Source organism: Maniola jurtina, chromosome 8 (genome assembly GCF_905333055.1).
Source record: "Maniola jurtina chromosome 8, ilManJurt1.1, whole genome shotgun sequence".
Classification (NCBI taxonomy): Eukaryota; Metazoa; Arthropoda; class Insecta; order Lepidoptera; family Nymphalidae; genus Maniola; species Maniola jurtina.
In genome coordinates this window covers 14,995,198-15,004,155 of record NC_060036.1, presented here as the reverse complement: position 1 = coordinate 15,004,155, position 8,958 = coordinate 14,995,198, and the positions used below count along the sequence as shown (strand labels likewise).

The following is an 8,958-nucleotide window of genomic DNA, read 5'->3' as shown; positions in this document are numbered from 1 at the left end:
ATCTCTTCTTGCTTATACTTACTACGTCTCCTGTAGCTTTATCAGTAACTTTATTTTTTGTGTTGTCAGGCGAAAACTAAGATAGGAAATCATTTTTTAACGATTTCAAACTCAAATTTAAACTCAAAATCATTTATTCAAAGGTACTATTAGAGCTAATTAGAGCCTAGATTCACGTATTTTTGTTTGTGTTTTTATGTATTTGTTATTTTGTTTTTGTAGCGACTCCACGGTTTTTTGTGCCGCTGATAATTCAGCGTCCGTCATGCAGCGCTTCATACAACACATGACTCACCTCGCTTCACAACACACGTTTAATACACGCTTTATCATTAACAGCCACTTTGGATTTAATGTTCAATATCAATTGTATGTCCACTTAATAATCAGTGCACACAGAGGTAGAAAGGCTAAGAAACAGCAACAACCTCTTTGACAAACATTATACAAAGTAAGTTTATCGCTAAAATAATAATGGTAAGTAGCTAACGTTGGAGATCTGAATCAAGTTCTGTACCTTTTAGGACTCTCTGCCTCGGTTATGCTAGTCGTTCGTGGTAATGGGGATGAAGCCCAGCTCAAAAATAAATCCGTAAAACCCACTCGCTGCAAGTTATAAGTTTGCGATGGCAATCGGGGTAAGAGATGGGGCCGCTTCGCACACCCGCACGTCAACCGCGCTATCCCGCACCGGGCTAGCACGGAGGCTGTGCAGATGTGCGGGGAGTCCCCACCGCGATCGCCATCTCGAACTGTCGCATAATATGTAGTTTAATATGAGTTTAACAGTAAGTGACATCTTTCAGCGTGCACGTTTCCTGCCACGTATATCTTGAGTACCTACCTTCAAGACAAGAGTGAAGCATCTTCTACTCTTTTAGGTGGGCGCTTTCGAACCTAAACCATATCAGACCTCATTAGTCAAGCTCAAGGCCTTAGATAAAAAATAATACAGCATGGATACGATTACGTATGGGTATGTATAAAAGCTTTATAGGAGAGGTGCGCGTGCGCCGGTCGTTGGCTTCTCGCTGTGAACTCAATTAATTCGAGTGGCTGAGAGCTTGGAGTGGGTGTCGCCGCGAGTTGCCTCACTCCGGCGTTTAATTTACGACTATAGTTGCGCCATCGGCCATGTCGCTACCTTGCCTGGACTGAATGCTTTACCATTCACATCCACTTAAATATCATTAAAATATGAGTAATTTTATTCTGTAGCCGTTGTGCCCACGACTTGGAATCCACGTGGAATTAGTTTCCCATGGGTCTAGCTGAATAGTGGTGTAGGTATACTTAGGTATAGTTATTATTATTCTTATAATTAAGCATACCTACTTCCTGAATTCTCACCTATATACCTGCCTAACGAACCAGCAACTAAACCAATAAGTACATGTTTATAAGCCTCAATAGCTCAACGGTTATAGAACATCCGTTAGGTCGGCGGTTCAAACCCCACCCGTAGCACTAAATTGTCGTACTTACTCCTAGCACAAGATTTACGCTTCGTTGGAGGGGAAAAGGGAATGTTAGTCATAATTAAAATGGCTGATATTCTTTAGTAAAAGAAAAAAAAAAATGTTGACCATGCCAGGAAAGCCAGTAGGCTTTCCTGGCATGTACCACATGGCCTGTAACCAGTAGGTTAAAATCGATCGACCTAATCGGAAGGTTGAGGGTTCTATCCTAGTCACGCACCTCTAACTTTCAAAGTTATATATGCATTTAAGCAATTAAATATACTTACCTACTTGCTTTAACGGTGAAGGAAAACATTGTGAGAAAACCTGCATGCCTGAGTAATTATCTCAAAGGTGTGTGAACTCTGTTAATCCGCACTTGACCAGGATGGTAGACTATGGTGAACCCATTCTCATTCTGAGAGGAGACCCGTGCTCAGTAGTAGACCGGCGACGAGTTGATTTCTAAGTGAAGGATCTTACCTACCTACAGCTAATTGTACAAGATTAAACTAGAGAGGCCTTGGAATAACCATGATTGAATTACCAGATGTGTTATCATTTTACACGCATAAGTAAGAGACATCAACACCTAGTGGCGAGTGGTAACCGAGGGCTAATGAACGCGATGTGAATCACGACACACATGTAACCTCGATACACCGCGAGATATTCACCGACCAAAGAGTATCGTAAACACCAGATGTGGCACAAATCGACTTATGGAAACAACAAATCGACTTACTGGTAACGCCAGAATGTCGCCTACCTCAAGTAAAGAAGTCCTTTGTGGGGTAAAGATGTAAGCAATCGGCTGAGTTTTCAGTTGTCCATAAGATGGTTTAGGTACTTAGTTGTATTGTTAATTAGAAGAAAAGTAACTGCTGAGTATCTTGCCAGCTCTTCTCAGTAGAATCTTCATTCCGAATGCGGTGGTAGAGTCACAGGCCGTACGCATAAGAGACACTATAGTTGTCCTACATGGAATAAATAAATTTTGGTTTTGATTTGTATGAACTATTGGGTAAGGTAATCTGGCCCTGTCGCTTCTGTTAACTAACTAATCCTTGTGGTTAACTGTTGAGTAGGTATGGCGGCGTGAGAAACACTCGCATCTGTCTGGTCCACAGTGGCTGTTGTTCTTTTATTGGCGACGGGCACATACTTTTTAATTATCCTGGCTCCGAGTTGATGACGGGGAAGTGATGCAACTGGGGCGCGCTAATGACGTGAGAGCTTTGTTGTCCCACCGAAGGATTAAACAAGTTACAATGTAGAGATAATACTCAAGTTATCGAAATAAGAATAGAATAGAAATGAATTTTTTATTTACATACAGAATTAGGTATGATAATAATTGACAATTCTATAAAATAAACCTCTAAAACCTCAAAAAGACAACTGCAGCTAGGCATTGTACCCATACGCTAGCAGCAATACCTACCCCTTTGGATGGCCGAACTAATTCTTTTCCCAAGGTAGCTGCCAGCTCTCGGGTCCCCGGTTGACTGGAAACCCTTTTCGAAAGGAAAATAGAAAGACTTTTTATTCCAATAATTTTTAACAACTGCTTTTAAATCGTCAAAAGAATCTACCACTGGTTCGGAATGTTATTCCTACAGAGAAAAACCAGCAAAAAAACTTGGCGTGTGTTCTTAGATGCATACACCATCCGCGTCCAGTCCAGCCGGACACGCCGATGTGTGGCCCCTATTTTACCCCTTTAGGGGTTGATTTTTAAGAAATCCTAACTTAGTAGATGTCTGCGTCATAATTACTATCACCATGCCAAATTCCAGCCTGATCCGTCTTGCAGTTTGAGCTGAGCGTTGATAGATAGTCAACGGAGCCTCGATAGCTCAACGGTTGAGGAGCAGACTGAATTCCGAAAGGTCGGCGGTTCAAACCCCCACCCGTTGCATCACTTGCACTATTGTCGTACCCACTCCAGCCCGGCTAGCATGGGCAGTAGATAAAAATATATCCCCGATTATATCCACTGATAGCCGGGCCGGCACAAGCTTTACGCTTAATTGAAGGGGAAAGGTGAGTATTAGTAATTAGTGATTCAGTCAGTCTCAACAATAGACTCTAAAGCTCAATGTTTTTTCCCAACGGCTTCACCGTTAAAGCAAGTGATATTTAATTGCTTAAATGTAATGTGCCCATACCTTATTAAATCATCCTATCATTGTTAGGTACAACAACAGATTAGGAGGTTTGACAAACGATGACAAACACATACCTACCGCGGTGGCGTCGTGGCGACCGGCGCCACCGGTCCATGAGACAGCAGTGGCAACACAGAACCTCTTTGTGTCGACCACGAGTGATGTCACGTCATAAAAATAGCTTATTTAGGTACCGGCCGCGGCGAGAGGTGACAAAGATGCCTCTGTTTATATCATTGTCTGCTTGTGGTTTTGAAACCTATTTTTTAAGCATGTGTAATATTATTGTTTCTAATAGTTGGTGGTTGATATTTTCATCATTATCATCATCCCACTATAATTGAGCATGGGTATCCCCTCAGAATGACAAAGGTTTGGCCATAACCCACCACGCCGACTACGTGGACTAGCAGACTTCACACACCAGTGAGAACATCACGGATAACGGTGATAGTCTAATGAGAGTGGAAAATTAACCATCACTTGCTTTCACCGCACTTGACCAGCGTGGTAGACTCCCTCTCTCCCCCTTCTTATTCTGAGAAGAAACCCGTGCCGGCGATGGCTTTATTGATGATAATAATAATGACCAAAATCTAAGTTTCTAAGGAGAAGTACCTTTGCCTAGCTTTTAGAGTTTAAACTTTGGAACCTATTCAACCAGCAATCCTTTAAATCTTAACCAAAATATTGAATGGGTACAAACAGCGACAGCGTTGACCCGACAATTGCTGGCAATCAAACTAATATAACGTTTTCCTTGACCTGACGCATGTTACCTAGGTAGGTATATCTGGCTATTGCTGGTCGTTACAGACAGACATTAAATTATTATTAGCCATGTCACTTGCACCCACTGGTCTCGTTAGCGGCGAGTGGGCGACGGATACGCCCTCTGCGTTACCTTGTGCTGTGCTCGTAAATATGCTAGGTAAGTGATTGGGTATGATGTAGGAATGTCGCTATGAAGTACCTACCTGGTGCTCTAGACATTGGAAGTATTTAGTTAGTAGCGAATGATAGCCTAGTGGTTGATAAGACGTCGGCCTGCTATTCGGAGGATCGGGGGTTCAATTTCTATCACTTGTTTTTTAACGACAAACTAAAACATCGTGACGAAATCTGCATACCTACCTGAGATTCTTCATAATGTTCTCAAAGGTATGTGAAGTCTGCCAATCCACATTTAGCCAGCGTGGTGGACTGTGGCCAAACCCTCCTCATTCTCAGAGGAGACCCGTGTACATACTGGGCCGACAATGGGTGATCATGATGATGATTTGGAATTAGATAGTATAGATTTTGTGTGCAATGAATTAAGCGCCAAATCTTCTAATGCCTTAGATGCAAGTTGAAAATTAATCAAATGGAAATACATAAGGTTAAGTCGGTCGTTTATTCCTTAGAGCAAGTAATTTCGCAGGTTAAGTTAGCGTTACGGGCGAAGTTAGCGAGTTAGAATTTAATTAATCCCGAATAGTTGCTGGAGCCGCGGCCGACCGACCGACCATGCGGCTACCTTGCATCGTAGGGTAACCCACCTTATTGTCAGCCACAAAAGTTTAACGGAAAAATTATCTCTTATCTGAAACCTTTTAAACTATTTTCGTTCGTTTTCATCTTTTTCTTGAGTATAGAGGCTTCGGCCGTGGCTAGTTACCACCCTGCCGGAAAAGCCGTGTCGTTACGTGAGAGCGTCAATTGAGCGTTCCGTGTAGAAACCAAAGTGGTATGGGTTTAATAAAAACTGCCCTAGTCCTTCCAAGTTAGCCCGCTTCCATCTTAGACTGCATCATCACTCAACACCAGGTGAGATTGCAGTCAAGGGCTAACTTGTATCTGAATAAAAGAATTTAAAAAAAACATGTTTATTTCTTGCTTTACTGGTATGCCATTTCATCACGTTGCAATGGAGCAATGGATCAACGTGATTTTATGCATAGGCCATGAGTTAGACCTGGAGAGTAACTAACATTTGATTTTCCAGACCAAAAAGTAGCCTATGTCCAAGTCCATGCCCGGGATACAAGCTAACTCTACCATCAGTCAAACGGATAAGTCGTGAAAAGCTAGCAGACTTACAGACAGATTATTAGTATGAGTGACTCTTCCTATTCGTCTTAGTATCTACATAATATTACTTTTTTGTGTTTTTTTTTTTTGTAAATTCTAATGAAAACAATGTGTTTACATTCAATATAATTTAGTGAGCCATGAATGTACAAGTATGCGTATAGGGAGTTTTACCCTGCACATCTGCCCGTCTTGCAAGACGTAATTGATTACTGAGAAAAGCTCAAAGTTTGATTGGTCGCTGCTGAATCGGGCTCAATCCGGCTCCTTCCACTCACAAGACCTTTGCTTAACTTGCCAGTTGCCAAACTACATGACGGACTTTGAAACATTTCAATTACGCGATATTCAATGGATCTAGGTAGAAAATTACAGAGATCTTTGCGTTGTATCTAGTGATAGATTTCTGGTTTGAAACTTATTTAGGTGTGTGCGACTTTTATGCTTGCTAAGTTTCAACGTGCTATATTTAGAATACTGGCGTGGATTTACCTAAGTTTCTTTACTTTTTGAAATTCCCGTAGGAACTCTATGAGGATAAAATTTAGCAAGTATGCAAGGCTATTTCTGTACCACATAGATGCCCACGAATAGTGTTCACGTTTTCTCGTGATGACCAAAATGGATGGACGTTGAAAGACAGACATATTTATAATCATCATCATGATCAACCCATCGCCAGTTTACTACTTGACATGGGTCTTCTCTCAGAATGAGTAGCGTATAGGCCATAGTCTGCTATGCTCGCCCAGTGTGAATTGGCAGACTTCACACACCTTTGAACTCTCAGATATGCAGGTTACCTCGCGATGTTTTCCTTCACCATTAAAGCTAGTAATAATTGTTTAAAACGCACCTAACTCCAAAAATTAAGAGGTGCGTGCCCGGGATCGAACCCCCGATCTCCCGAACAGAAGGCCGACGTCTGCATATTTATAATAGTAGTATCAAGTATGTATAACTCTTCTAACTTGATTGGGCACACATGAACTCTCTAAGTCAATAGTGTATTGCTAACTAAATTGAATTAGTTAAAGGTACCCCATCTCTAAACATAGAATTCTAAACTGATATCCAAGGATGCTCTGATCGGATTAGCATGGAGCCTCGTACGTAAATAGATCGGCAACTTGTAGGCGAGTTGTAGGCGAGTTGTAGGCGAGTTGTAGGCAAGTTGTCGGCAAGTTGTCGGCAAGTTTGCAACTGAGAAGTGGCTGCGGTGGCCAACTATTCGTGTGTTTGCCCACTGTCGATGTGAGCAGTCAGGCTAAACATTTATTAGTACCTACCCAATAGTAGGTAAGTTACGTCTTGAAGACGTTATAAGAACTTCTAGGTAAGTAAGTACTAATTCCTTGAAGCTTTTGTGTCAAGAAGTTTGCTTGAAGTCGATCGAAGCCGGTAGGTAGGTACTTAACTACTTAGCCCATAGGTAGGATACATTTTCAAGCTATAGTGCGGGCCAAGTTGAGGTGTGCAACCGTGCTGGGGACGCCCCGCACACCCGCACAACCCCCGTGCTGACCCATTGCGGATGAGCACGGGGGACGTGCGGGTGTGCGGGGCATCCCCTCGCCTCATACCCTGATTGCCATCTCAACCTGTCGCGTACTCTTTACCTTGGATTTGCTTTGCTTGATGTTTTAATTTTTTTAATAATTTTATTTCATGTAAGGATGTGTGGTGCCACTATTGTGCTATGTTAGGCATCAGGATTCTACCACCGCCACACTGACGGGTTCGGAAAGCAGCTTCTACTGAGGAGAGCCAGCAAGAATCTTGGCAGTTACGAGGCCGATCAGCTAGGGAAGGCAGGGTAAAGTTTACCTAGGACGCTGGTTATTTTTCACCTGCGATATAACAATCTCGCCTCTTTAATGTTCGCTGGAGTAACTTCAAGTTGATCGGCCAGGGGAGGCAGGGGAGGTAAGGTAGGAGTCAGGGGTCAAGTACTCAAGTGTACTTAAGACACTGCGGGGTATAAACACCTCGTTCATGCTATCTACGCTTAGTGACCCGCCCCGGTTTCATACGGATAGCATTACAATTTCCGTAGGGATCTCTAATTTGCTGAAAATAAAATATAGCCTGTGTCACTCAAGTATAACATATGATAAATAAAAACTCTATCTACTGATAAATTTTCAAAATCGGTTCAATTGTTCTAGAGACTCGCCCTACAAACAAACTTACATACTTCACCTCTTTATAATATTAGTATAGATATAAGTAATGTTTGCAGCGATATGTCCGAGCCGATCAGCCAGGGTAGGCAGGGGAGGGTCAAGTGTACCTAAGACGCCCGCGGGGTTTAAACACCTCGTACATTTCTCCCGGTGCCCCTTCGGATTGCCGACTTCACTTCCTGTGCGATTATACAGCATGTTCTAATTTTAAACTAGGATTTAGTTAAAATCAACATTATTTATTTTTTAGGCATTTGTTTGCAAAACTCTAAGCTTCATAAGTAATTATTATTAAAGGGATAAAATTAAAACTGCTTTTCCATGGTATATAAAATAAAAACATGATTTTATTAAGATTGCTTCATTTATGATTATTATTTATTATAGTAAGAAGCTTGTGACATTATAATAATAATAATTATAAAATACCATAATGCCTTGGCAAGAGATGCATTTTTGCCTCATCAACTTAAAATTAAGTACCTAATTGAAGGCAAAAAAAACCATTTGAGGACAAAAATAGTAAGAAGGTATATTGAGGTTCAGTTTCCAAGTTAAAAAACATTCGTCCGCTTGGATTTGGGTTGAGTATTAAAAATCTCGTGGGATCCTTTGATTTTTCGAAATAAAATATAGCCAGTCACTTTCTAGGTCTTAACCATATCCATGCAAAAATCACATCGATCCTTTACAGCGTGATTCAACAAATCAACCAACAAACAAAGCCATTTTGGCATCAGTAACACGGGCAGTGGTGTCATTCAATATTATTTTTTGAAGCACTCTATATAACCAAGCCTCCATCGCACACGGCGCTAGTGGCTACAAACTGTAAGCAAATACACCCCCTCCCCCCACCCCCCGTGGCCAAGGTCCGAACTATTCCTTAATAGCCCATAACTCGGTGTTACCGTTTACGTGCCAGAATTAGTGTCAACTAACTTACTTGTAACTCTATGGCGACTCTCGATAGCAACTTGGAACAGTAAATGTTCAGGCTGCACACATATTTGCAGTAAATTCAAAATCAAAGCCAAAAAAAAAATATATTCGAATTGAGTACTTTTG

General features: G+C 41.6%; 1 long non-coding RNA gene across 1 annotated transcript; it reads right to left on the bottom strand.

Annotated features, from left to right (window-relative positions):
* Nucleotides 1-3,174: 3,174 nt before the first annotated feature.
* LOC123867418 lies at nt 3,175-6,828 on the bottom strand. Its single transcript, XR_006796417.1, has 3 exons — nt 6,818-6,828; nt 4,485-4,487; nt 3,175-3,269 (listed from the first exon to the last, which is right to left on the bottom strand). It is a non-coding gene; the product is annotated as an uncharacterized LOC123867418 (long non-coding RNA).
* Nucleotides 6,829-8,958: the final 2,130 nt, after the last annotated feature.